At 32.3% G+C, this 6,214-nt stretch overlaps 1 long non-coding RNA gene across 2 annotated transcripts; it reads right to left on the bottom strand.

Moving 5' to 3' along the window:
* Positions 1–200: 200 nt before the first annotated feature.
* Positions 201–5,781, bottom strand: LOC131654020 (uncharacterized). Of its 2 annotated transcripts, XR_009299175.1 has the most exons (6): positions 5,488–5,781; positions 5,279–5,390; positions 4,674–4,905; positions 4,193–4,241; positions 3,060–3,401; positions 201–2,951 (listed from the first exon to the last, which is right to left on the bottom strand). It is a non-coding gene; the product is annotated as an uncharacterized LOC131654020 (long non-coding RNA). The 2 variants fall into 2 exon arrangements; XR_009299176.1 differs by lacking the exon at positions 4,193–4,241.
* Between the last annotated feature and the right edge of the window lie 433 nt (positions 5,782–6,214).

Below are 6,214 nucleotides of genomic sequence, written 5' to 3'. Positions count from 1 at the left end.
TTCAATAAATTATTTTTTATTCACAAATTTAATTTTTTAATTTTTAAATACTTTAAATAATTAAATTATAATTATTTAATAATTTTTCATATTAACTATTTATTAAAAAACAGTTAAAATTAAATATAATAGAAAAAACGAGAAAAAAAAATAAATTAAAGGGTGCCCTCCATTTGAAATGGCGGCCTCAAGAAGGCCTTCACATGGCCTCCATTCAAAATGGCGGGCACCTGCTTTGCACGCAAAAAAAAAATGCAGTCTGGCAAAAAGTGGAAAAAAGGTACAAAAGGGTGGCATTTTGGGACAAAATTTTGGGAGGGTGACATATTGGGATTAAAAATTCAAAGGGGTGGCATGCAGGTCAAATTCCCACATATACAACTACTGCATTTATAATATGAATGAATCCCATCATACGGCAACCTTTGTGTTGGACAGGGAACCCTCGCTCGTCTCATCTTTGAAGGACTCCTGACTTCACAGTCCTCTGCTTTTGACCTTATACAGACAATCATAGTATCAGATGCTACTGCTTTAATATATTCAGTGTTGAATTGCTGTGTAACTTGCAGCATTGATAGTAGCGTTGCATGTGAGTTCCCTAAATTGGATGATGAAAGTGTTATATTTGGCTGTCATCTATTCTAGATGGTGAAGAGCAGGATTGTAATAGTTCTTGGAGTGAATTCAATGTGTGCAGAGTGGTATAGCCTCTCAAGAGTGCCGAGATTGGATGTGCATTCCAATGTACGGGTTGATGTTTTAGTTGATACCAGTCGCTCAATTCTTCCACTTTCATTTTCCAAAGCTGTTTTTTAGGGCACGATCTCGTTTTCCGATGGTAGAGCTTGAGAACAGTCAGATCTTGCCTTTCATCTTTTATTGCAGAAATATCATCTTCTTTTGGGTGGAAAGTTCCAACTGGATCTAATGATGGTGGTGATGTAAGCAAAACTAAGAACTCAGTTGAGCCGTTGACTATGTCTTTCCCTTTAATAAGAATTTTAACAGATTGAACACCAGCTTCCAATCACAACCACCCCATGAATCCAATTAAAAAAGAATTCAAATTTTAAATAAATTTAAAAAATTCTCTTTTTTTATTGATTGTTCCTAACACTAATGAATTATGTGCGTATCCATGCAAATTTTTCTCCCAGCTTCCATATTCATCTTATGTTATATTGAAGTTCAAGGGCCTTGTGCTTTTAAGTTAGAAGTAGCTTTCTAATTTATTGACGAAGTAATTAGGAGTTGCACCTCAGGTTCACTACACATTTTCTGGTTCAGATGAGACAAGGAGAACTTCGCAGTCAGTGGATTTGGGAACCACTAATGAGTCAAAGCTTGATCCTTTCGCTATTGGATCCAAATGACGTAATATGCCAAATTTATCTTGAACTTTATATCTTGTGTTATTGTCATTGTCGATCAAAATATAATGAATTTTGTTCTCATTCTTTTTCTTATTTGTGCAATACAACCTAAGATACGCCCTTGTTAAATGCAACTATTTTGGGACTAAGACATGCTATGAAACTGTTAATATTTTCAACAAATGTTACTGGATAATACTGTGGTCTGGCTGCTATCTATCCTTTCCTTGTTATGGTATTCGTTATTCATCCATGGAAGGTAAAGGTTTACAAATTTTGGATTATGAAATTATGATTAACAAAGAAGATAAGGAAACTATACACTATTACTCTATTTTCATGCGGATTTACCTGCGAAAATGAGTAAAAAATCCGCAGCAAACTAATTTCCTGCGGTTTTTCCTGCGGCGTTTCGTCAATAGCTAAAACCTTCATGGGTTTTGAACATTCGCAGGTAAATCTGCAGGACGCGAAATCCACAACTAATATATTTTGAAAATTAAAAAAAAATTGACTAAATTTTTTGATACTTTGAAACTGTATTTTATTCAAAATAACACTAAAAAAATTAAACCATTAACATTCAAAACATCACATAAAAGTCAATTTAATCCCAATGAAGCCACATATTCAACATACAGACTGCAGCCCCCACCTCTAAAAGGCTAAAATCAAATGGCATCCAATATCAGCAGCTCAAAGGAACCGAAAGCAACTTCATGTTATTTGGCACGGTGAACTTTCGAGTTTCCGAAAGCAAGTTCATTGAAACTGTTTTGTACACTCTTACACCATGAAGCAAGATCATGAAACTATGACATCTCACAGCATAACTTGCTTAAAGAATTGGCATTTTGAAAAAAAGTACCTTTGGATGTAAGAAATGGGTCACTAACAGTTTTAATGAAGTCTAACCATAATTGGCCAATACTAACAAGCCTCGGGTTATTAGATATATGAAATAAACCATACTCCAATAATTGTCAAAATTGAGTCCAATCCATCAAGTTTGTAGTGGAAATCATTTTCTACAACACTACAGGGATACAGTTGAATGAAGAATGAACTCACCTTCAAAGATATCCAATTCAAAGCATCACAATAGTTGACGTCCATTGACACTTCACTAATATTTGTGGTTAAAGAACCAAAAAAATAACAGTTGTATTTTAACATATAGAAGCATCACTTTTGTTATTGATATTTATAACAGAAGGGTTATAAATTAACAGAATCAATTCATGGAGCATAAAAAACCAGTAAATCGACGATTTGTCCCGTTACACAGGTTTGACCGTGTATAACATTTGAAATGGGAAAAGAAAAGAAAACAATGTAATTTTCAAACTCACACATGCATATTAATTCGAAAAATATTACCCGTACTTTTCACATAGATCGGAAAATTCACCAGATCAAAGCTCATATAGAATCTATCCCCCACGGGTATTTCATTTCATACTTACCTATAATATAAAGATTCAATAACCAAAATAACGGACCTTCAAACAACTAACAGTAGAACACCTGACAAAACCTTCACAAGGAAGCTTCAATTCCATGCATTTCAGACACCTGACAAAACAAAAACAAAAAAACACGGAGCAAAAGTTAAAATTATCACAAAACCAATTCATAAATTAAACTTTTTAAACTTTTTCTAGACAACTGAGTAATAATTACCTGGAAGTAGTAACTAGCTGGTGAAGAAAAATAGAGAGCTCTAGCCTAGAGAGTTCTACCCCTGGACCTAATCTTTGCCCACCACCAAAATGGTGTAAAACAGTTGCTGAATAGTCCAAGGCATCCCCTGCTTTACACAGTCCACAAGATTTCAGGCAGACAATTTTGTAGCAGATTAAGTTTTTGCCATTACCACTTGATTTGATAATTTTGTAGCATGATATCAATCAATCACGTCATAACCTGTGATCTATCCATACAGTTCCAAAATCAGCATTTCTCCTCTATAACCAACAACCTTCACACTCTTCCAGCAGTTGATTTACTTTCTAATAATGTCTCCTACAAAGATTAGTAGATGCAGAATTTGAATAACAAGCTGATTAGTAAACCAATCTATTTAATTCTAAAGGTGCCAGATTATTGGCAGAATATGAATATTGATAGCATCCTGGCTGAATAGAAAAACATCAACTTGAAACTATTTAATTCTAAAGTTATTAAAGGCTATACCAAATCTTGAAAAATTTGACAAAAAATGAGATACTACCATTCTCTTTGCAACCGGATTTACCCCTACTTTTTTTGTAACAACGTTATTCCTAATCCTATGGTTAACATCCCTTCCACCTCTCCATCATTCTACATGATAGACATGAGTTGATTATATAATGTCATTAGACATGTGGTGTATGGTATGGTACTTCTATTAAATAGCATGTTAACAAAAGCATATAATTAACAAATTTATCTTGAATTGTTACTAGTAACAAATTTATAAATTAACAGTAGCAATGTTTTCATTGGATTAATGCAGGCAGAAGATGATGCAAAGGTGAAATGAAAGGAATAGCTACTCAAAATAACACTATTAGTATAATAAGATCAAATCATTGAAAGAGAAAAACAAAAATTCATTTGGTATGACTCTTCTTTTGCGATCAAATAGGTCCCTTAATAAGACTCTTCAAGATACAAAAAACAAGATTAGTGTTGAGCTTTCATTTGTTGTTAAAGAGTAGAGAATGTTGTCATTAATTATGAATAAGCGACTTAATTTGCGATACAAGTTTTGATGATCTAGCTTTTTACAATCAACATTAATTTAAGAGATTCTTGGGAAAATTAGTAACATGTAATCTCATGAGCTCCATTTAAGAGATTCTTGGGAAAATTAGTAACCTATAATATGAAATGAACATAATTATAAACATAAACAAAAGAAAAAACAGAATCAATTATTAGATCCTAAATAATCTGCACTAAATAAAATTTATGATGTCACTAGTAAAAATATCATGTGACTAAAATCAGTAAATTTACAACATTTTTCCTTTTGAAGGAAAACTTACTCGTTAGTAAAGTCACTTATTCAATTTTTCTCAATTGCATTATCAAATGCATTGCTATCAGCAAAAACAGGAGTATATCCAATCAAAGATTGTAAATTTTGAAAGGTTCCCAAGCTCTGTAGCAAAATTCAATACTTTTACTCATTTTTGAAGTTTTCCATCTATTTTAAAGTTTTGATGTACAAGACTCATCGTGAAATTGTCAAAATAAACAGTTATAAGAACCTAATGTTGTTTCTTTACAAATGAAATTTACACAAACCTTTCTGGGCAGGAGCGTCGGGAAATGTCATAGCCATTGAAGCAGATGCCTTCAAAGAATCAAATGTCATCTATAAGGCACTTCGCTCAACAGACCATCATGACATGATTCAAACGGCTGAACTGGTGAGATAGTTGAGACTCTTCTCCACTCTTACCACTTTATTTCTTGTTTGTAGACCAAGGAAGACAACCTTTTTGAACGATAGCATAAAAGAACATTTGAGTATAGGCTGAAACAATTTAAACACATCATCACATTGTTAGCTTAATAGGATAATAATCCAAGATTATACTGCTATGTCAACCATAAGTAAGTCCAAGATTCCAATTGCAAAACTGAATCAAACCACTTCAACTAGAGCGTTAACAAATAAAGAAATCATACCAATGGAAAGAAACACTATATTTCTCACACATAATGAACAATAATTACTTCTTATCGGCAATAGCATGGAACGGTAATAACGACGATAATTCTATGCTAATATGCAAACCAACCTAAACATAATCATCAATAGCAACTAAGAAACACAACAGCAACAAATCAAAAGTAAAATAGAAGAAAAAGAGGAAAAAATTCCGGTGAGGCATTTTATCAAATACCTTGTGAGCAAGATCGAAAGCTGCATTTTCTTCTGGTCGTCGCTTCAACCGGTAAACATTCCTCCATTCTCAGCTTTATGATATCGTATGATTGCTGTAACTTTAACTCAAACTGAAATTTATATTGAATTGAATCACAATCAGTTGTAGCATAAGCCGTAATGGAGTAAAAACCGTAAAAATGCAAAGAATCACAAAACAAAACTAACCTGCTCTGAGTTGAAATTTCGAGCGCAAACAGATTCTGAACCCCAACGCGAGTCGATAACAATTCGAATCAGTTCTGAAATCCAAATCCAACCAATTCGAGACTAAGAGAATCTGCGTCGTAATTGTTGTTGTTGTGTAAGAATTGGGAGGGAGAGAGCGTGAGTTTGAGAGAGTGTTGCACAAGAAAAACCGAGAAAACTTGAGCCAACGCGCGTGAGAAAAAGTGCTTCTCTGAATAAGCGTTTCTGAATAAGTCGTGTTTGCTTTCACGAAGAAGCATTTTTAGGTTTTTTTTTTTGTGTTAGCTGCATTTTTAGGTCGCTAAAGTATCTTAATCTTTTCCTCTATTTACCTTTTTTTTTTTAATTTAACTTTTAAAATTGTATATCTATTATTATAGAAATACACTAAATTATATTATATTTAATATAAAGGACAAAACTTGTTTACAATATTTAAGGTGTCGTTCTTACTATTTTTCAATGAAAATATGATAAATATATTTAAATATTATTTAATAAGTGAAAATAGAACAAATTTACATTTCTATAAAAAAAATTTATACACTTGTCCAATTTTTTTAAAAAAATAGTAAGAACTACACTAAACAATTGTATTTAAGTTTTGTCTATATATAACTATATATTTTTAATATTTACAAAAATAAAATAAAATTATTGAAAAAAACTAATATATATTTTTAGTATCCCAATTATATTTATTATT

Source organism: Vicia villosa, linkage group LG2 (assembly GCF_029867415.1).
Source record: "Vicia villosa cultivar HV-30 ecotype Madison, WI linkage group LG2, Vvil1.0, whole genome shotgun sequence".
In the NCBI taxonomy this organism is placed as follows: Eukaryota; Viridiplantae; Streptophyta; class Magnoliopsida; order Fabales; family Fabaceae; genus Vicia; species Vicia villosa.
The sequence above is the reverse complement of the archived record's forward strand: the minus strand, read 5'-3'. Positions and strand labels throughout refer to the sequence as shown.